The sequence below is a fragment of the Mercenaria mercenaria genome, unplaced genomic scaffold, assembly GCF_021730395.1.
Source record: "Mercenaria mercenaria strain notata unplaced genomic scaffold, MADL_Memer_1 contig_1104, whole genome shotgun sequence".
Taxonomy (NCBI): domain Eukaryota; kingdom Metazoa; phylum Mollusca; class Bivalvia; order Venerida; family Veneridae; genus Mercenaria; species Mercenaria mercenaria.
In genome coordinates this window covers 50,368-74,201 of record NW_026459079.1, presented here as the reverse complement: position 1 = coordinate 74,201, position 23,834 = coordinate 50,368, and the positions used below count along the sequence as shown (strand labels likewise).

Sequence of the window (23,834 nt, the reverse complement as noted above, 5' to 3'; positions counted from 1 at the left end):
CAACACAATTTGCCTGTTAAAAATCGTGTACTCTAAACGCAATAGTTTTCTTTTTCCGTTTATCAACGTAACAATAGATTCCTTAGAATGCTATTTAATTTCAAGTTAGAATCATCTCGCTGGCTTTTAGAACGTCGACGGTTCCTACCCAGGTGCCCGTCGGTGCTTCAAAAAATACCCGGAAGGGCATCTGAACCTTCATCTTAAGGATGTACGATCGAATTTTTTCTAACAGTTAGAATTTTTTCATACTCTGTGAGCTTGAAGAACATTAGTTTTCAAGACAAACAAGAGAAGAAAAAACATAGGTCACCGAACTCGTTTTAATTTTATAGGGCATTTTGTACACCCACTGTTTAAGCATTTCTGAAATTTTGTAAAATTGAAAAAATGGTTGTACTTTATAAAACATATAATATCCCATTTAATGTTATAGGGATTTCATGTCTTACAGGTTAATATGAATACAAGGTGATGTCAGTATTATATAAGCATAAATGTCACAAACAAATCTCTTTCATTTTTACATGTTGACATAATTACCCCGCCCACTTTATTTTCAATGGAAAAAATGTATTTAGATCTACAAAAAAATTTCTGACGGTAAGATTTTAAAAATATTTTGCAACTTTAATGACGCACAAAAATGTTTTAAAATGGAAAGAAAAAAAGTAGGGGTCACCGTGCATCTAAGAGATTTATTAAGAAAAAACTGTCAAAAACTGGTGAATTTTGATATTTTGTGTTCTTTTTTATTTAATTTATATTTTCCAGATAAAATAAAGAGATATCTTGAAATTTTTTATTTCATTTATAGCTTATCATTACATGTATCAGTCAGGAAAATATCAAAACGAAACCTGATCTAGTTTCATAGATATTTGAAATTACCTACCCCTACCCCGTTGTAAAACTTACGTCAATTTTAGACAAATGCCAGCCAAAAATAAGGGTGAAATTTTTTTTTTCGTAAAAAGCAGAATCCATTTGCTTAAATGGTACTTTATTAGCCATATTTTAATGATTTAGCATTAATTTTCGGCAAAACTTTTGTTGGAAGGCAATATTTGAAGAAACATTTTTCAAAATGGCGGATATCCTGAAAAAAAAAAACGCTCGTACATCCTTAAAGGGAATTCCTATAATTTTTTATGCGCATCTTTCTGCGCAGCCGACACTTTCTATGGAAAACTGAAATGAAGTCAACATTTTGTTGAAACATGTTACAGACAATCTTAAATATGAGGAATTTTGAATGAAATAACATTTTTGATAAGTTATATCAGTAATCAAATGTTGATACTGGTTTATCTTGTATTGACAAGTATCATGCCTGACAGGTATCTTGCTATTTTTGTGGTTGTGTTTTCACATCGCATTTTAGTACAAAGACAGTGTTGTTCATATAATGTAAGATAATTGACTTAGTACTGATAAGACAATATCGCCTTTCAGATTATTAAGTATTCAATTATAGAAAGAATTAAGAATTTTTAAAACTTTTATTTAACTTTTAGCAGACATAGATGAAATCAATTTGGCCAGGTTCGCGCCATTTCCGTCCGAACAGGTGTTGTATTCTAGCGGTCTTAACATAAAATTTAGCCTGGTGACCCATACATTTTTAGCCATTTTTATGCTCACAATACAATTATCTATACACAAGAAGAAAAAGAAAAAATTCTATGAAAGAGTTTTTTCAAAATTTAAAAATAATATTCTTCACTATGGGTATTTTTCATTGAAAAAAGTTCACAAAAGTAAATATGAAACAATATTTTTTTTTCATTTGTACCCATTATTGTAAGGATAGAGTATTACAAATATGATTATGATATCAAATAAGTATATAATAAAATCTGTGAAAAGAAAAAACCGTATTGTGCTGCCTGGATGTATATTTTGGTTGGTATTTATAAAAAAGCAGAAAATTATGAAAATGTTGAAAAATCGCTGGCAGTTTCAGCAAAAGTGGGTGTGTTCAAAACAATTTTTCACAAAAACAAGCCTGGTGACCTATTGTTTTTATTTGTTCATTGTTTTCAGCACAAATTTTCCTATCATATATGTGAATTTAAAAAAAATCTATGAAAGGAAAAAAACTATAGGAATTCTCTTTAAGCTAGAAAGACGCCAAATGAGCAAAAATTTACCGGTTTGACTCCAAACAAAACAGACAATAAAACGAATGATATAATTACATTTTAGACATCGAAAGATCTGCAAGAGAACAAAAATTCGACAAAAGCTCTTGATGGAATATACTACGTGGCTCTTGTGGCATCATCTTTGTCGTTATTGTTAAAGGTAGCAACATTAGTTCTAGGCATCATCGTCTGTCGTAATATCGGAAACAGAGCTAACACAACAGAGGAGTCTCGTAATGTTACCACTGAAGAAGGTAAAAATTCAACATTTTATTGGATTGGACTAAATAGTTTAAGTTATGAATTCACGGTTCATTATATTCCGTTTTTATAATAAATGTTTATCAGTAAATAAAAGTACTTGGTTGGTACATATACATCTTGCTAGGTAAGAGAATCAACTGGAAAAATTAAGTATGATTCTTGCATTAGAGTATACATTGATAGAATGTAACAGAATTTACAAGATGTAGCACAATATACCTATCTGATAAATGACTCGATTTTCATTATATTTCTGTATTCTTTCCAGAAGTCGCTGTAACTTCTTTCAATAATACAGAACCGAAGCAAAGAAGTGACGGGCTTGAGTCATCCATGTGTTGATAGGAATAATAGAACTTATATTGCATCATAATTCCATATGAAGGTAGAATGGATTTGACTTTAGATATTGACATCACGGCAAACTAAAAATGAGAACTTGTATTATAGTGGTTATATGTTTCTGTTGATAAAGAGCCTTAAAGAGATACAACATATGCTAGAGACTTTGAAAATTCCTTGTCATTACCTAATTGGTACAGGTAACCACCGGGATACCATCAATTTTATTACCTCATTGCTACCGTTACTTAGTTACCATATTTTTTATCAATCCTGAGAAGAATGAACACAACGGTAAACATTGTCATCGTTAAAGGATTTTTGACGCACAGAGGAGAAGCACAAACGTGATTCAATGACTTGTTTCTATTTATTAAATGGTGTTACACATATTTGTTTCTTTGAAATCTAAATCAAGGATATTTACCTGTTACGATGGTCCAAAAAACTTACCGAAAGGCGGGCCTGAACTCGTGACAATCTTACAGTCATTGATTTTGTTCTTCTGAAACCTTTCAGAAAATCATTGGAAAGGAAACTAGATGTATAATTTGACAATACAGTTTAGTAGACAATATCTGAAAGAACGCAGTTGGCAAATAGCATTTTGCATTAACTGTTTGTCATAAAGTAGTCCTTCGCGAACCAGCCTTCCATAAAAATATTAAATTAATAATATAAAAACTTCTTAATATGTCACTTACACGTTCGAGGAACGAGTGAGTAGAAATGCATTTCAACGGAAGGCCGGTGCGCCTTGTTAATTGTCGTTTGCCAAATGCAAAATGCTATTTGCCGAATGCTTAATATCAAATATTGATTGTCAAATGAAAAATTCTAAATATCTGAAAGAACGCAGTTGGCAAATAGCATTTTGCATTAACTGTTTGTCATAAAGTAGTCCTTCGCGAACCAGCCTTCCATAAAAATATTAAATTAATAATATAAAAACTTCTTAATATTTCACTTACACGTTCGAGGAACGAGTGAGTAGAAATGCATTTCAACGGAAGGCCGGTGCACCTTGTTAATTGTTGTTTGCTAAATGCAAAATGCTATTTGCCGAATGCTTAATATCAAATATTGATTGTCAAATGAAAAATTCTAAATGTTGATAGTGAAATGCAATAATGGATAATTTTAATAAATTAATATATGAATGCGTCTTTTCAACAGTCTTTTGGCCTTCGTGAAATAACATTGTCTTGGTAAAAAACGTTTAAACATTTTTGTGTAAATAGTGTCGATACGAATTACAATTACATAAAAAACGATCAATTTCTAATTGGCCACGCAGACAAGTACAGCTGTATGAAGCAATTACGTAACATTTCGGATGAAGTTTTTTTCTATAAATATAATAATTCCAGCGCAATGATATCACCTTTTTAAAATGAGATAATTTATATAGACATTTTGCACGGGCCAAAAAAAAAAAAAACGCCAAAAAATCTCAAAGTCATGGGTTGTTCAAAACATTTACATGCACTCCTTCAATTTTGACCTTTGTTTTATATGGAACATCTTTTTTGGTGCGAAGGCCTGCCAGGCAAAACGTCTGAAGTGTGTCCTTGCAAAAAATGCAGATCAGCGACACTTGCTGCAGAAAACACACTGCTGAGCAGCTCCGTTTAAATCTGCCTCCAAAATTAATGACTAACTAAATTTATTAATCCAGATGTCACACAATATTCGCATCTGCTATTTAAAGCAACACATATGCACTCAGTAATGATCTTCGAATTTCATTCATTAATTAAAACATTTACATTAATACTCTTTGAACAAAGTTACCACAGATATTTAAGAATCTACGATGGTCATCATTCAGAACTGTTCTCGGACCACTTTTAGCTTTTGTATATGTCGTTTTGTAAATACCCATGCAATTATAATTTACAAATTCGCTCTATTGTCTTGTGTCATATTTGATATACGTACTGTTAAAATGATGACTCCATCTCCCCCAATAAAGGGAAACAACAACAACTATCCTAGCTGACATTTGAGCAATGCCACTGTCTTTTCCTTACTTTAATTCTGAAAATTGCACTTTCATGCAATAAAACATACCAGAATTAAAGAATAAATGTAATGAACAATGCATTCTGAGATTGGAATAACCTACAGGAATCTGCTGGAGAGAAAATATAACCTTGACGTAACAGATGTAGAATGATATCTGTCTGGTAAACTGACAGACTGCACAACAAATCATTGTTTCACATTGGTAATTTAAAAAACAAGGCACTAGAAATACACAATATACTCAGTTTAGTATGGAAACAGAGGATATGTGAAGTCAGGGATATTCATTAATCCCCTTCCCCCCACCCCACCTAAAACATAATCATGCACAACTCACAGCCGGTCAATTTGTTGATATTTGTATCAAAATCTGTCCAACTTTTAATAGAATTTTATCCCTTTTTAATGCTTCGAAAAAGCGTGGTGCCCAATATTTTCAAGACCATCTTGCGTTACATGTATACATATGAAAAAAAAAACCGTTTGTATTTTACGCTAAACGTCTTGAAAATCGTTATTCATAAAATGCCATTAAACATTGCTGACTCAGCTCTAGACCATGCTAAATCTATCCGATGATAGTTAAAAATGAGCCATGTAGACATCTTCAAGCGTATGAAGTAGTTCACATTTTTTTAACACTAAAAGTTATAATTTTTAATGAAGACACTATTTTTACTTCAATGTGCCAAAAACTCATTGCCAGTTTTAAAGTTAAGAGCAGTTCAAGTGAAAAGCTGGGAACAAACGTCATGTTAAATGCACTTTGTGACTGGAATGACCCAAGGGAATCTACATATGACAAAATGTGAACCAGGCCAAATTTAATGAGAAAACTTATGCAATTGCTCAGCTAATTCTGTTATTCAAATGCTCGTTTTGCCCTTTATGCGTCTTCGATGTTGACGTTTTCGTCTATCTCAGAACAGCGCATGACTTTTACATGGATCAAAACACGAGACTTCTGAATTTTACATGAAAACAAGTATAAAAATAATAGATATACTCAAGCAAATACTTCAGCTCGTTATGCAGTGCTAAAATAATAATGTCATATCTTAGTGACTGAAATAAGAAGTGCAGACAAATACTGCTAATTGAGTTATAAATACATTGTTTTAGAAAAAAATCATCATAAACATGATTTTAAAATAATAGACTTAACTTAGTAATTGCATATGTAGAATGTTGTCTGTCTGGTAAGCACGCTGCTGAGAAGCACTAGAAATATTCAGCCACATTCTTCTTCTTGCGGATAATGTACTGGACTCTTCTGGAGCATCGTCGCACAATTGTGAATAATAGTATGTACATGTGTGAATGAAAAGTCAGTACATCTAAAAACAGGATAAAATCATTCTGCTCCAGAGTGTTGCCTGCCCATCCTAGTCTTGAAGACATGTAGGGACGGGGCTAACAATACCTCTTCTGGCAGCCTGTTCAAAAGTTTGATTCCGGAAGGGAAGAACGAGATCTTGTATGCGTTTACATAGGTGAAAGGCTGAAGGAATCTGTTTGTATGGCTTCTGGTGTTTACGTCATTTGGAATCAGTAATTTGGCTCGGATGTCCACCAAGTAATTAATGACCCGGTACATCATTAGTGGCTTGGTTTGTTGAAGACGGGATTCTAGTGTATCCCAGTTCAACTCTTGCATCATGGCCTTAACAGAATATATTCATTTTAATATGGAAGCAGAGGTTATGTGATGTCAGGAAAATAAATAAATATTTCCCCCTGAAATACAAACTGGCACATTCCATAGCCATCCGGTCCATTTGTAGAAATTTACATCATAAGCTGTCCATCATTAAATAAAATATTGATATTTCATTTCTTTCTAGTGTTTCCACGTGGTCTTGAATTACTTCAAGATCATTCTGCTAAATATTAAAAAACTGAGAAGAAAGTTATGTATTTCAAACTTAATTTCTCAAAAGATGAGCTAGTTTCTAATAAAAGGTCATAAAAACTGACTCAGCTCCAAATCATGCTTAATTTATTTGTAATAACACGAAACGTTCAAAATTGTCACGCAGACATCTCAGGCATATGAAGCTGAACATTACGAAATATTTCGAATGAGCACTATTGCATGATGAGATTATTAATACGGACTTCTTGTAAGGGCCAAAACATCATCGCCAGATTTAAAGTAAAGGGTGTTCTATACATTTTCATGGTAAGATTAAAAGTAAGCCACTATTTCCATTTGTATTAAGTCAGGTTTAAACCAGCAGCACTTGTGCTCAATATTGTGATATTGCAGTAATATTAATGTGTGCTTCAAACAAACAGAGTTGTCCAATACATGAACATGGTTAGATTGAAAGTACGCCTAATTTATATTACGTCCAATATCATAAAATGATAAATTCTCAAGAACGTTTTGGATACAAAAACATTTCCATCTGTATGAAGTCAGGGATAAATGTGCATCCAGCCCTATTCTTCAATATTCCAATATTGCCTGCTTCAACACCATTGATTTAGGACTTTGTGATCAGCTCTAGAATTTATCAACATTTATATCTATCCCAGCCCCTCTTAAAATCGAGGAAATAATGGCATTTTTTTCTAATTTCCAACACATGCCGTAGACTCGTTTGTGTACTTTTACATGATTTGACCTTGCTTTCATATAAAACAATCTTTACTTTAAAGTGTAAAGAGCCTTTCTAAGCACAATATCTGTTGTGACTTGCGTTTTAGGAGAAAAAGCATGGCAAAAACACGGAAAATAGTTTTCCTACAGAAAACTTACTGCTTCTTTCAAATCTGCCTTCAAAGTAAATGACTAACAAAAGTTACCGACCTAGCTATCGACAAATATTTCCATCAGCTATTTATGCATGAACAAATTGATGATTTCTTCAAGAATTAACATCCAATAACAGTAATACACTTTGAACATACTTATCCAAATATCTATTATAACGCAGCCTGGGGACATAATTCCTAACTTCCCCTGTCACCGAGCGGTTTTCCATATCATTTTTAAGTGTTCATGCTATTTTAACGTACAAATTGTTCTATTTTCAATATAGGAAAGGGAAATAAACATTTGAAAACCCCTTCTTCCCCAACCAAGGGAAGAAACAACAACTATTCTAGCTGACATTTGAATAATGCCACTGTCTTTTGTAACTTAAATTCTGAAAAATTGACTTTTTATGCGAGAATACATGTAAAAAGCAGGGAGCAAATGCCACGTACAATGCATTTGGAGACTGGAATAGCCCAAGAGAATCTGCATGAGATAAAATATAAATCCGTCGTTACAGATTTAAGATGTTGTCTGTCTGTTAAACAAACAGGACGCAAGCTAGTGATTATACAGCAAAACCTGTAAAAAGATCTTTTCGAAGCAAAAATATCCAACCAAGCATAATAATAGCAGACTCGGTTTAATCGAGTCTGTTGATGAGAGGTAATGAAATATGCAACACCTCTCACGCCCCCTAGCACCGGCTTAAGCGGAACTCTATTACACATCAGTTGTATGGACTCCATGATTTTAAAGGACCAGAAAATATAACAACAGTGAATCCAAGTATGAGGAGACTTTTTACAGCCGCCACAAAGCAGTTAAAGATTGTTGTTGTGATAATTAACAGCATATGTAAAAAGATCTTTTGGAAGCAAAGAATGCAACCAAGCATAATAATAGCGGACTCGGTTTAACTGTGCCTTTACATAAGAGGTAATGCAATATGCAACACCTCTCACGACCCCTGGCACACAATATAGCAAACCATAATTTCGCATTTATAATTGAAAAACAAAGATTTTAGAAATATACAACCAACTTAAGCGAATATAGATCTATCCATTTTAGTATGGAAGCAAAGGATTTGCAAAGTCAGAAAAAAAATCAAACTTTTCCCCTGTGACATACAAGCTCAACCCATAGCCATTTGCTAAATGCCAAACTTTCTATTCGTAAAAAAATTACATCATAATCTTTCCATCATTTAATGACCTTTTTTTATTTTACGACTTTCGAGTGTTTCGAAAAGCGTAATGTCCAATACCATTCTGCAAAATATTAACGAATAGAAAAGAAAATAATGTATATTAAACTAAATTTCTTAAAAAGTAGCTTGTATTTTTATAACATACAACCAGACAAGGCTAAATAAGCTCCAATAATAATTAATTTATCCAATGATTCTTTAAAATGAGCAACGCAGACATGTCTAGGCATTCATGAACCAATTACGGAATATTTTGGATGAAAGATATCTTACAAGTATAATAAGTACAGAGCAATGACATGGGAGCGCATATTTCGAAACTTTGCAGCACGTCCTGGATACTCATTTCCCCCTATAACAAGTCAAATAAAAAGGAGTAGCACTTGTGGATAATTTTATATTGCAGTGATGTCCGCTTTCAGATAACACCATTACCTCATACTTTTGGAATCACCTCTAGAATTAATAGGCATTTAAACATTTCCCTGTCCCCGTCTTAAATTCAAGAACATTTTGGCATGCTTTTTCTTATTTTAAACACTTGTCATCAACTCGTTTGTGCACTTTGATATAATTAATCTTGTTTTCTTATAGAACATCCTTTATAAAGCGAAGCAAAATATCTGTCCCAAAAGAGCGTTTTAGGAGAAATAGCAAGTCAGAGACATTTAAATTCGTTTTCTTTCTTTCCGTCACATGTAGAATTTTGTCTATCTAGAAAACAGATAGGCCGCACGCTGGTGATGACACAGCAAACCATTGTTTCGCTACTGAAAAATAAAGCACTGAAATATACAACCACCTTAACTGAACATATTCATTTTAGTATGGAAGCAGGGGATATATGAAGTCAGGTAAATATATTGATATTTCCTCCCGCACAACCCTTAACCATCTGCTGTATACTATAAGGATCTTACATGCCTGCCTGTGTAAGACGGGGTTTTCCCTACCCGAGGGACAGTGTGGAATGGAAAACCGAGCGTTAGCGAGGTTTTTTATCCATGCTGTCCCGAGGGTTGGGAAAACAGCTGTCTTACACAGGCAGACATGTTAGATCATTTTTCTTGCCTATCACGTTCAAAATTGATCGTGGAGACAAACAGATTTGGGTATTTCCTGACATTATTTATAAAGTTTATGACGTCACAACAGTGGCAGTACTATGTGACGTCACCTTAGTGCACGCTTTTTAGACAAGGTTTTTCCCTAGGGAAAGACAGGAATATCTATCTCCGGCGCGTGCTCGGACAAATGTATACTTTCCCCGCTAGGTAGGCAAGAACAGCCTGTCCATTTGTAGCAATTTACATCATAATCTGTCCAGCATTAAATAATGTCTTAATATTCTATGCCATTCTAGTCTTTCTTATATATGTTCAATATCATTTTGCTAAATATGAAAAACAGAGAACAAAAATCATGGATTTTAAACTACATTTCTTAATACAAGAACTAGCTTTTCATAAAATACATTACACAAAGCTTCTGCTTATGCTAAATCTATCCGATGATACGTTCAAATGGGCCACGCCGACATGTCCAACGTAAAACGCAGTTGGGTTTTGTTTAGAACGAAACCTTTTCTTTTCTTTTGCTATACTAATTCCTATATCATGTTGAGATTATTTATACTAACTTCTTGTATGGACCAAAAACTTACCGCCAGTTTTAAAGTCAAAGGATCTTCTATACATTTACATTGTTACATTTAAAGTACGCCTAACTTATTTTACTTCAATAATCAAGTGGAACGGGAGCGGACATTTCGAAATTCATAAGCTACTATTTCCGTTTGTATTTAGTCAGATTAAAACCATCAGCACTTGTGCTTAATACTGTTATATTGTGCTTCAAACAGACACCATAAATTTAGACCTCACGAATTGATAGGCATTAAATATATCCCCGTCCCCTCTTAAAATCAATGACATTTGGCATGGTTTCCTTATTTCCAACGCTCGTTTGTATACTCTGATATAAGTTGACCTTGTTTTAATATAAAACAACCATTAGGGTGCAATATCATGAAGTGCATGGGGGGAAAAGGTCAAACTCACTTAACGTCGTTTTGCTACAGAAATACACACTGCTTTGTTCAAATCAGCCGCCCAAAACATCCGGATGTAGTTGTAGCCAATTATTCGTATCTGCTATCTATAGCTACGTTAATGCACAAATCGTATTCTTTGAAAATTAACATTCAGTAATTAATTCAATGTCCATAATTATTTTTTTTATATATTTCACGCCATTCTAGTGGTTCGATTCATGACCATTTTGCTAAATCTTCCCGAATAGAGAAGAAAATCGTGTTTATTAAACTAAATTTCCTAAAAGTCCGCTAGTTTTTTGTAAAATACAATCAGACAAAACTGACTAAGCTCCAAATAATAATAAGAATAACCGGTTATACTTTCAAATAGACCACACAGACTTGACCTGTCGTATGACGCAATTATGTAACATTTCGGATGAAACATATTGTACTATAGTTTTTTCAACGCAACGATATTACCTTTTTTATAATGAGATTATTAATACAGACTTATTGCAAGGGCCCCTAAAATAAGGAAAGGGTTGTTCAATACATTTATATGGTTAGATGAAAAATACGCCTTATTATTTTGCCTTTAATATTTCTGAAGGTGGCACTGGAGAGGGTATTTCGAAATATTGAAGTACGTTCTGAATACTCAAATCAAGTAAAAAGGAGCAGCACTTGTGTTTTATTCTGTAATATTGCAGTAATGTGTGCGTTAAAATGACACCATTTATTTATACCTTTAGGATCACCTCTAGATTTAATAGGCATTTAAACCTATCCCAGCCACCTCTTAAAACCGAGAAAAGTTTGGTATTTTCCCCTCATTTGCAACACCTACTATACACGTTTGTGTACTTTAATATACTTTAACTTTGTTTTCATATAGAACATCCTTAACGGTTTTATGGAGCGAAGTCCTGCAAAGCGAAATTACTGTCACGATGTGCGTTTCCGGAAAGAAAAAAACAGTCGGAAACACTTAAAATCGTTTTTGTTTTGCAAGAGAAACAAAACTTTTCGTTCAAGTAACTCCAAAAGTAATGACACACGAAATTCATAAATCTCGGCGTCGCGAAATATTCGCATCTGCTATTAATAGCTACATGCATGAACCCACTGATTTCTGTAATTAAAACATTAACATTAATACACTTAGAACAAATTTACCCCAACGACTTAAAAAAAATGACCGGGACCATCGTTTGAAGCTACAGTAAGATGTTACGTGTCATTTCATTTGTTCATAATATTAAAATGTACAAATTTTTCCATTCTTAATATAAGAAAATGAAGTATACATGCAAAAATGTGTTTTGTTATATAATGATATATGTACAGTTAAAATCATGACCCACTCTTTCCAAACCAATTTGAACAATGCCACTGTCTTTTCCACACTTAAATTCTGATTTTTTTTATGCAAGGGCACCTGTCAAAAGCAGAAACTAAATATCACATACAATGTATTCTATGACTGGAATAACCCGAAGGAATAGCAAATGACAAAATGTAAACTAGAGATTTTTCTCTGTCTGGTAAACAGACTGGCAGCGCGCTTGTTATAACACAACAGGCCATTGTTTTATAGTTGTAATTGAAATAAAAATCACACAAAAACACCTTAACTAAATATATCCACCTTAATCAAATATATCCATTTATGGTTCGAAGTAGAGGATATGTAAAGTCAGCGAATATATTAGTATTTTCTCAATGAAACATAAACAGGCACAACTCTTAGCCATTTGCTGTAAACCATCAGGTCTATTTGTAGAAAATCACATCATAATCTGTCCAGCATTAAAGCTCATGACTCTCTAGTGTTCCAAAAGAGCTAGTAGTTAGGTCTTGAACATGATCAAGACCATTTTCAAATTGATAAATACAAAAAAATATGTATTTAATCTGAAATTCCAGTTTTTCATAGAATGCCAATAATCAAGGCTGCCTCAGCTATATTTTCCCCCAGACACTTAAAGTGGCACAACACATAGCCATCTGCCGTACACAAGCCAGTCCATTTGTAGGAATTTAGATCGCATCAAATAAAATGTTGGTATTTGATGACTTTTTAGTGTTTCGAATTAAAACCTCTTGAATGTGTTTAAGATCATTTTGCGAAATATAAAAAAGGGATAAAAAATCACGTATTTTAAAATAAATTTCTTAATACATGAATTTGTTTGTCATAAAATTCAAAAATAACTAGGCTGACTCAGCTCAAGATCAGTGTCAAAGTCGAGGTGTGTTCAATACATTTACATGGTAAGATTAAAAGTACGCATAATTTATTTTATCTTAAATATTCATTAAGGTGGGCGAGAACGGACATTTCGAAATTCTTGGGCAACTCTTTCCGTCTAAATAAAATAAAACAGCAGCGCTTAAAATTTACACCTTAGGAATCACCTCTAGAATTGATAAGCATTAATCATATCCCCGCCCTTCTTAAAATCATTGAAATTTTGGCATGTGTTCCTTATTTCTTACACCTGCCATACATTCGTTTGTGTACTTTGATATAATTTGACCTTATTTTCATATAGATCAACCATATGTGTGCAAATCCTGCCAAGCAAAATGTCTGCCATGAAGTGCGTTTCAGGGGTAAAAGCAGGTCACGTTCACTTAAAGTCGTTTTGCAACAGAAACACACACTGCTTCGTTCAAATCTGCCGCCCAAAATTTCTAGATTTACGTGTAGCCAAATATTCGCATCTACTATTTATAACTTCGTGCATGCACAGATCGATTTCTCTGGAAATTAACATTCAGTAATTCAAACATATTAATATTAAAACACTTTGAACAAAGGTACCCAAAATATCTAGAAAAAGACTGTTGGCGATCGTTCGAAACAATGTCGCTGAAACCGATAGTGTTTTACATACAAATTTTAAATGTTCATGCAATTTTAATTTAAAAATTGTTCTTAATAGAAAGAAACATTTGAAAATGTCATATTCGATATACATACTGTTAAAATGGTGAAGCTTTCGCCCCTGACAAGGGAAGAAACAGCAGCTTTCTTAAGTGACATTTGAATAATACCACTGTCTTTTTCTCGCTTAAATTCTGAAAAATTGACTTTTCATGCAAGAAAAAGAACATGCAAATGCCACGTACAATGAATTCTGTGACTGGAATAACCCCAGAGAATCTTCATGAGACAAAATGTCAACCAAACGTTATAGATGTAGAATGATGTATGTCTGGTAAACAAACAGGACGCACGCTGATGGTGAGTGACACAGCAAACAATTATTTTGTATTTGTAATTGAAAAACAAAGAATCAGAAATATAAAACCACCTTAACCGAATATATTCAGTTTAGTGTGGTAGTCGAGGATAATATAAAGTCATGAAATATGTATTTTAATACGATGTCTTTGGATGATGACATTGATCGATTTATATACATAATTTAAACTTAAAAACATATATCAATAAAGGTGATCTACCCGCATCACCACCCCCCACCCCCACCCCCCATCTAAAGGCTTGTTTGAATATTTTAATGCTGTATTTTTATTACATACCAAACAAACTGAGAACTATCCGAGGCTGTCATTATTCGACTATCATTTATTTTGCGCTAGTTTCCTATTTAGTGTCTGTTTTTTCTACTAGAAAAAACTTTCTTAAGATAGTGCCAGTCTCATGCATAAAAGTACAAGAGCTTTGCTTGATACCAGCATTTTAAGTTATCCTTAAGTTTTGCCCTGTTTTAACATTTTCTACTCTGATTTGCATACAAAATATTAAATTATTACATTTTTCATTGTCTGCTAACTATTTTTGTCCCCTGTTCCCGGTAATTATTTTACCGCGTTTTCTGCTTGCAATTCACGATTTTCTCATGTTTTCAGTGCACTATATAAGTGATTCTTAACTGATATTCACTCGAGGTTGAATATTTGACAGCATAACAAGTATTTTGATTATTTGTTTATTCCCTTCCACCCACCCTTACAGACATTTCTTAATAATTATTGCTGATGGCTTGTAGCAGTATTCGAATATTAAAGGCAGATTTGACTTTTTGACTGTGATTTAAACAAGAGTAATCATTTAGTTCTAGAGAGATTCCTCAGGCCAGACATTACGTCTCCTTTATGTTCTGATAGAAAATAAGGTTAACAGTTACGTACCTTATATTTCAAGGGTCTTTAGACATGAACTGTTCCTTGATAATTATGACTGTTGAGTATTCATGTATTACTAGAACTTTAAAGGCATATATACATTTAACATTATATGAGAACATTTGAATTCTTCATGCCAGACTCGGTATCTCATTAAGAAGAGTAGCATTCACAAGTATGCATTTAATTCTATATCAATATATCTTATGCTGTTTTCCCCATGCAATGTTATTTTTCGTTATCAAATGGAAATTGCCGTTATCCTCTTTTGAGCTAGTTTTCATTTTAATTTGATTTTACATTGAAAGAATGTTATGTTTTACACACTGCACATTTTTTCTTATTTTGTGGTTGTTCAACGAAGCTGAGAGAGACCAGAATGGCCATCTTATATACTGTTTAACTATTCTAGATTAGATGAGTTCAAATTATTACATTTGGTTCATTCGGGACCTGATAGAAAACAAATTTTTACAGTTTAGATTTTCATGTACATCTGATTGTATGTTTGCCTTAAATTTTGATAGTATGTTTTCAGGCTGAGTGGTGTACAAAGATAAAGATAACAACATTTATCCAACTTCTATTGGTCGATCATCACCTCATCGCACAACATCGTACCACATGTTATTGTCATAAAATTGTTCCAAGTCACGTAATGTTGTCGGGAAGAGAATGGGGGTGCACCTAAACTGCCTAGCTACAGCTACTGCTGTTATAGGGAAGTGGTAGAGTGTGTGCCTTAGATGTGAGAGGTCCTAGGTTCGAGTCCCGGTCAGAGCTTAAATATTTGCCTTCTGCTACAGTATGGTTTTGCTGTTATCAGACTGTTCCAGATGTTCTATATTTTTAGCGAACAGTAGCATGGGTCATTATTTAGCAATCCAGATCACAGCTGAATGTTAAGTCAAATGAATTTAAATAGAAAATATTCAATATATTATGCCCCTTTGATATTACTGCTCTCCATGTTCAAGAAGAGTTAAATTTCCTTAATCACAAAAATTTTTATTAATATAATATGAAAATTTTAAATGCTCATAACTCTACGGTTCTGGTTAAAATATTGTATCTATGATTTGGAAAAATAGGTACTATTTCTATCTGTGTCCGCCATAACGCGACATCCATTTTGTTCGCGCCATTTTCCTTTTTTAGTGTCTATATACATCTTATGATGTATTAACTCCATCAGTGAAGACACAGTGTATTCTAAAATTATTCATGATAGAGTTATGGTTCTTGTGATCCTACTTCCACTTACTGCAATCTATGTTGTGTCAAGTAAATTATAATTCCGTTCCGTGCCAAAGTTATTGCATTGAACGTTTCTACACCGACGCAAGAGCAGAGAGACGGCGGACATGGCAAAGTATAAAACTCCTTGTCCCCCACGCTACCACAAAACGTGTTTTATGTGGGTATACTGAAAAAAAAAACAAACAAGTAACTAATAATGATAAAATGATTTTTAAATTAACATCAAAATGAACTTTGTGGCTTAATTTTAACATCAGGTTTGAACTTGACCCCTCTTTCATGAACTGTTTATTGCTTATATTGTGTGTAATGCAAACATTTAAGGAATAATATCAAGAACAGAGTTTTGAACAGTGAAACAATGTCATTTTTATGATTTTTTAAAATCATTTCCTGACATAACGTAAAAATAAAAAAGCATCAATGAGTAATGATGGCACACAATAAAAACAGAGAAAAAGAAAAAATATGGTATTTTTTAGCTTTTACAGGAAAATGGAAATGACATTTAATATCAGGACTGACTTTGACGCATTTATGATGAACTCTTCATTTCTATTTTGTGACATATATGCATTCAATTTGAATGAATAAAAACCAGTGACTATTGATGAAAAATATTTTATTTTGAACAATAAAAATAAATTTATAAAATGCCATGTTGTGACTTTTTAGACTAATTTAGTTTTTGACCGTTAAAATAATGTTTGACCTTGACTCATTTTTTGATGAACTCCTTATTGCTGATTTTATTTGACATATGTATATTTACTGACAATCAGATAGTCACTGTACTGTGGCCGCGTGGTTAAGATTCCTGACTTCAAATCACTTGTACCTCACCGATGTGGATTCGAGCCTCACTTTAGGCGTTGAATTCTACGTGTGAGGACGCTTTCCAGCATGCTTACGAATGGACTTCTAGGTCTTTTCCCACCAATCAAAGTTGGAAAGTCGCCTGTGTTGGTTAAATCCAACAAAATAAGTTACATATTAAATCAGAGCAAACTGCACGCTCTGATTCGTGTAACATGTTATTAGACAATCGAAATACAAATATGGCACTCGATTATGTGCAAACGCGAATATCTTTACTAGATAAGGTTCATGTTGCTTATTAGAAAAAGAAAATATTTCTATAGTATTTCGATTCTCTAACAATTGCTCGCGTCAAATAATTGGTAACATAAAATTAAATGGAAAAGCAGTTATTTTAACGTTAATTTTGTCTGTTGAGTCTTCTAAAATCATTTAAGGCAGTGAAAGAATTTTCAAAATCGACTGTTAAAACATTTCAACATTTCTTTTTGATCAAAATAGTAAACATTTTGTTTTCCAGCTGGCTTACGAATTTTTGAAAAAAAAAAAGAAATTATCATGCTTTACCTAATGAACTAATGAAAACAAGAAAGTTATCCTTCTGAAATGGTATTTGCTTAATAAAGAATGTCTCCATGGCTAGCATTTTTTTTTATATTTAAAACTGCCATACCTTTTTCAAGGGTGGTCCGATTTTAAAAATTATTTTAGCGTTATTAATTGCTGGACGACGGTTTTCATATAAAATCATCTTATGACTAAATATCCCTTTCCCTTTAACTTGGTAAGTTTCGTGTTATTAGTTATTATCGAAAAAGCGAATATGTCTAGGAAACAAGAGGGTCATGCTTGCCGTATATCGCTCATCTGAGTTTATTTGCTTGCTCTCTTTGCTAAAGCTTCAAAAACGAAATCTTTCAGATTTGGTCATGATAAAGATTATTCAAGATAACTACTGAAATCTGGTATAAAGTTATACAGGTGGACCAAATCTCTTTGCTGTAACTTCAAAACGAGGAAGTAGGTCAGCAGGTCACGATTAAAACTATACAAGATTAGTATTTAAACCTGTATCAAACATTAAACTTGTAGTCCAAATTTCTTTGCCATTGCTTCAAAAACAAGCAAGTCTATGTAAAACAAGGGACCACCCGGGCGTGACCTATATTGACCCCAGGGTCATGACTTGAACAATCTTGGTAGAGAACTACTAGAGCATGCTCCATACCAGATATCTAAGCTTACAGAAAATATATTTTTAAGTGTTGACACTTGATCCAGGAGTGCAGTCAATTTTGACCCAAGGGTCATGATTTGAACAAACTTGACAATACAATGTACTAAATTACAAATATCTAAAGTCTGGGCATGATGGTTCTGGACAAAAAGATTTTTAGAGATTTTTCTTTATATAAGTCAATGTAAAACAAGGGACCCTCTGGGCGTGGCATACTTAGACCCCAGGGTCATGATTTGAAGAATCTTGATAGAGAACCACTAGGGCATGCCTCATACTAAATATCTAAACTTTTCGCCTTATGGTTTAAGACAAGGATTTTTAAAGGTTTTTCCCTATACAAGTCTATTTAAACTATGTGCCCCCTGGGCGGAACCTATTTTAACCCCAGGGGGATAATTTGAACAATCTTGGTAAAGGACTACTACACTATGCTACATACCAAATATCAAAGCCCTAGGCCATGTTGTTTTGTACAAGATTTTCAAAGTGTTCCCCGTATAAGACTATATAAACCATGTGACCCCCAAGGGCGGTGCCATATTTGATCCTAGGGGGATAATTTGAACAGTTTTGGTCGGGGACCATTAGATGATGCTACAAACAAACTATCAAAGCCCTTTTCCCCCTATATAAGTCTATATAAACCATGTGACCCATGCCCCCCCCCCCACCCCCACCCCAGTCATTTCAGTCATTTGGGGATAATTTGAACAGTTTTGATAGGGGACCACTAGATAATGCTACATACCAAAAATCAAAGCCCTAGAACCTGTGGTTTTGACCAAGAAGATTTTCATTTTTTCCTATATAGGTCTATATAATGAATGTGGCCCGCAGGGCGGCGCCATATTTGACCCTTGGAGGATAATTTGAATAATTTTGGTAGGTGACCACTAGATAATGCTACATACCAATTATCAAAGCCCTAAACCCTGCGGTTTTAGACAAGACGATTTTCAAAGTTTTTCCTATATAAGTCTGTATAGACCAGTCATATTGAAAAGAGTAATTATTGATGCTCGTTTTTTGAAAATCTTTTCAGTGGTTATAAGATTTGGAGCAAACACAAATTGAAGGTATTTGATTTTTTTTATCTCTAAGTGGACCTAATGACTTTGGTTTGCACTGTGCATTTCGTCTGGATGAGGTTAACAATTAATGCTAACTTTATAAAATTCATTCCAGTGGTTAAGAAGACAGTGAGAGGACACGAATCTAAGCTCTAAGTGTGACATTGACCTTGGACCTAGTGACCTTGGTGAAAGGTACGTCGTCTTAGTGAGGTAAACAACTTTTGTCAGTTCTATGAAAATCTTTAAAGCGGTTAAGACAAAATTGAGCGGACATGAATTCAATTCAGTTTAAATTACATAAAATAAAGCTATTTGACATAAGACCTCCAAGTTTGACCTTGACCTTGGACCTAGTGACCTGGCTTGTGCACTCTGCACTTTGTCCTGATAAGTTTAACAATTGATGCTAGTTTTATGGAAATGTTTCCAGCGGTTATGAAGATATGGAGTAGACATGATGGTCAGTCGTATGCACGGACGGGCAAACGGACGGACCGACGACCATGTGTGACTCCAATATGTACTTTGTATCTCGGCGTATAATAACTTATCTTGTAACAGTTAAGGGCCCTCTTGTGGCTATTTTTTGCGTTGATATATTTATCTTACTTTGAAAAATCACAAACATCAAGTAGATAACCCGTTAACTTTATCGATAATTATCTAGCAAAGAGAATCTGTTTGGGACCCTTAACAGGTTATCGTACGCAATACATACTTTCTATAAATGTAAAAATGCGTAAGAATAGTTCGTCTTTACAATTCCGTATAATTAGTGTGTGTGTCAATTTATTCCATGAAACTATTCATTGTAGAAAATCATTAAGAATGTTCCTTTTAGCAGCCGAGTGACAAAATTTGTCTAGGTATGGTATATACGTGTACCTGTTGTAGATTTGTTGCAGATTTTTCAGATTTTATTTAATGAACGACATCAGGTACCACTGCATTAATAATTGTAGGCAAGGAAGGAATATATCAACCTTTAGAAAAAGCGTATGTGAGGCGCAGCTACCGTAAACACTTTGTACCGGAAACCACTATTGTTCTACTGACTCAGTCATAAATTAGTATACCCTAAACCTGCACTGCATTTAAAGGCTCATTATGCGTTTATTTGTGATGTGGCTGCCCCATTTTCTGCCATGAATACAAAAAAATATTAATTTGTTGTTAAATCCTATTTTGATAATCGTTTTCTGTAACATTTGTCAAAGGTATTAATACTGATGAATATAGTAGATAGTTATATTGAATTTATTGTTCTTATTACCTCCCTTTAAGGCCCTAACTGTATAAGTTCATGCGCAATATTTAAAGTAGCACTTTTCTAGTAATGTAATTATGCATATCAGTTATTTGAACAGTTGTGCTATCGGTTTTTACATACAATTTAAAGCCGTATGGAACTTTTAAGAAAATGTAATATATACAGTCAAGCACATAAAAAGTAGGGAAGATGTTTTTCGGAAGCAGTCTAGTCAGACTTCATAACATATAATTTATTTCTTTTTTAAAAGTGTAAGTTCAAATTACGACCTATTTGTATTAACATTAAAAATGTAACAATTCAATAGTGTTTTCATATAGAACATAACATAACATAACATAACATAACATAACTTTATTAACTCAAGTTACATATGCAAGTATATGTGAGTATACAGACATAAAAGAATTATTACAAATTTTCACACGACATGGTATTTCTAAGAAAATAAGTAAGCGAACATTTTTTTCTATTTCATTATAAACAGTGACCTTAAAAAATTTCCATGGTCACATTTCAAAAGATAGGAGAGGTTGTTGACGCGAGAGGCAGGGTGTGTGTGTGGGGGTGGTGGGGGGTGGGGGGGAGGTGAATGCCATGATGACCTTATTAACCTTCGTTATTAAACTTTAACCCGGGACGAGTCAATCAGGGACAGAAGTATTAGGTAATTGAAATAGACTATAGACTGTGCGTGGGAGGAAACATGATTAACTGACATGAGAGTAAAATAGGTCATGTGGTTAATTCAGGTCAAGGTGTGTAATTTACATGTGTGCTTAGAGTTATGGAATGTTTTTTTTTTTTCAGAATGTAGAATGTGACACATGTGATTATATATATCCTGCGATTGTGGATTTACATATAAGACTTGGGAAAAATCATGATTGGTTTTACATGCATGGACTATATCACGCATATACGGACATATATAGATCAAACAGTAACGGATTAGGGCACCGCGTGTTTGTAAACATCTGACGAGTGTACAGCTGTGTACATGACATGGCAATGGGTAAGTCGAAAGTCATTTTATTTGTACGGCTGGGTTCAGTTCGTTGTGGCTAGAAATAACCAATGATAGTTAAGTGACTAACTTATATACGAATGACATAAAACAAATTGTATGCATTATAAAAAGTGTCATTAAGTTACAATACACAATACAGCTGATAAATATATATAGAAACTGAAAGCAGAGCTTGTAACTAGCTGGCGTTGAAAATTCAACAGTATATCATTTCTTCAATGCATTTTAATGTACATTTCTGATTTACAGAGGCATAAACTGTTGTAAAGTAACAATAAAAAATAACCAAACTTTTCATAAATTTTCAAATGAAAGATATACAGATAATCGTTTGTGTATATACAATGTAAGTACTCTAGTAAACATAACAAAACAAAGCTTTGTTTGACTTCTATCGTTATCGAAATAATTTAGTGACAACAAAACTATATAGATTAGATATGAAACACAAGTTTCAGGTATTTAAGAACTCAGTATGTCAATATTCGGCTTTGCGACACAATTTTTCGTGTTGGTGGTCTCGTACTGTTACAGTGTTGTTATATAAATGTTCGTCTACATGAAGGCAATTTATGTTTGACTGGAAGCAAGTAGGGTAACATCAAATCTTTAGTGAAGCCGTGAATGCATTTTTATAGGCAACTATCAACCCAGTCTTCATCGCACCAGCCTAGCGATGGGATTTTATAGCGAAATATACCTAGCAAACGAACAGAATTGTACATTATTTTCGCCCAACTAAGACATTTTTCTGGGTCGTCCCTCTGTTCTGGATCTGTTCTGCAGCGCCATTCGAGGTTGTCGAGAAATGTGTCATCACATACTTTTCTGGACATCCCATTGTCGTCGCCCTAAAAATAAGATAGTTGTCAATGAATAATCAAAATAATAAAAATAACTATTAGAAATTTGCATAAAGATTTGTCAAAATACGCATGCACATTAATATTGACAAGCCACAGTGAGGTATATAATATTAGATATAATTCTATTTATTTGTATCCACAAACCACTAAGTTTTAACCATTTTTTAATGACTAGTCAGTAAAAAAATTAGGATATTCACGGGTTCCGGAAATGCATCTCGTAAAACTATTGACCTGTCCACTTATTTGTTCCTGGTTATGTATTAAGAAAAACACGAAAAGTACTAAATAAGTAACATTTATTTTTAAAAGGTATTGTCAACAGTGGTGGACAGCATTTCTGCTGACCATTATTCAGACATAACATAAACATGTACGATAATAATTCATTAAAGGAAAATATCACACACACGATGTTGACTGGAAACGAAAACTGTCAGTTATCTCATCTGAATACGCAATCGTTTCTCTCTGTTTATAAAACTAATTTCGTGTCTCCGTGTTATGCACACGGAAAACGTGACATATGGGTTAAGGAAGTAGATTAAATCAAATGAAAAAAACTGAGTACAGATATCAAGAATTACTGCTTTATCAAGTTGATAAATATCATTTATCAAAGCTCAATACTTTATACTTACACAGGCATAGCAGGTATCATGTTTGTTACACTCTGGCCTGAAAAACTTTTTATAGGGGTAAGGTAACCCTTTAGGGCTGCAACCGTTTGTCCTTCCAGAAGGAGGATCACATGGCGCCACTTTCCCTATTGCCGTGGCCAACACAAGTACCAATACTAAAAGTGGTGTGACAGACATTTTACTCATCCCGAGCTGAAAAAGAACGGAATATATGTACACGTACTTCAAAATAATGATTATTCCTGTACAAGGTGATTTCAAATCTTTTTTCATCTTTAAGTGAATAAAGTAAAGATATTATGCAAACGTTCTTTTTCTTAATATAATACCATTTCATACATGCGTAATTTATTTCGATTAACATTTTGTTATGAACCATGGTTCAATAGATTTTTAATATTTATAAAAACAGAATATCTACTTTTGTATTGATTTTTTGCAGAGTCATATAACCTATGTAAACAGCTTTCGATGAATGTTTCAAGGATGTCTGACCAGTATTCACGCCTTGTTACGGGAATGTAGGGATCTGAGCAATTTTCGATCTCGTCTTGTTTCGAACTCGAGACAACGGGTCAAGAGCCCAATGCTCTACGCCTGCACCACTGTTTTACAGATTAAGCTCCAAACCACAATACTTTTTGGATGATAATGATTTTTCACAGCAGAGAACAGAGATAAACT

The 23,834-nt window shown here is 33.7% G+C and overlaps 1 long non-coding RNA gene across 1 annotated transcript; it reads left to right on the top strand.

The window, feature by feature from the left end:
• The first annotated feature begins 38 nt into the window (after positions 1 to 38).
• LOC128551459 (uncharacterized) lies at positions 39 to 4,660 on the top strand. Its single transcript, XR_008368794.1, has 2 exons — positions 39 to 2,401; positions 2,680 to 4,660. It is a non-coding gene; the product is annotated as an uncharacterized LOC128551459 (long non-coding RNA).
• Positions 4,661 to 23,834: the final 19,174 nt, after the last annotated feature.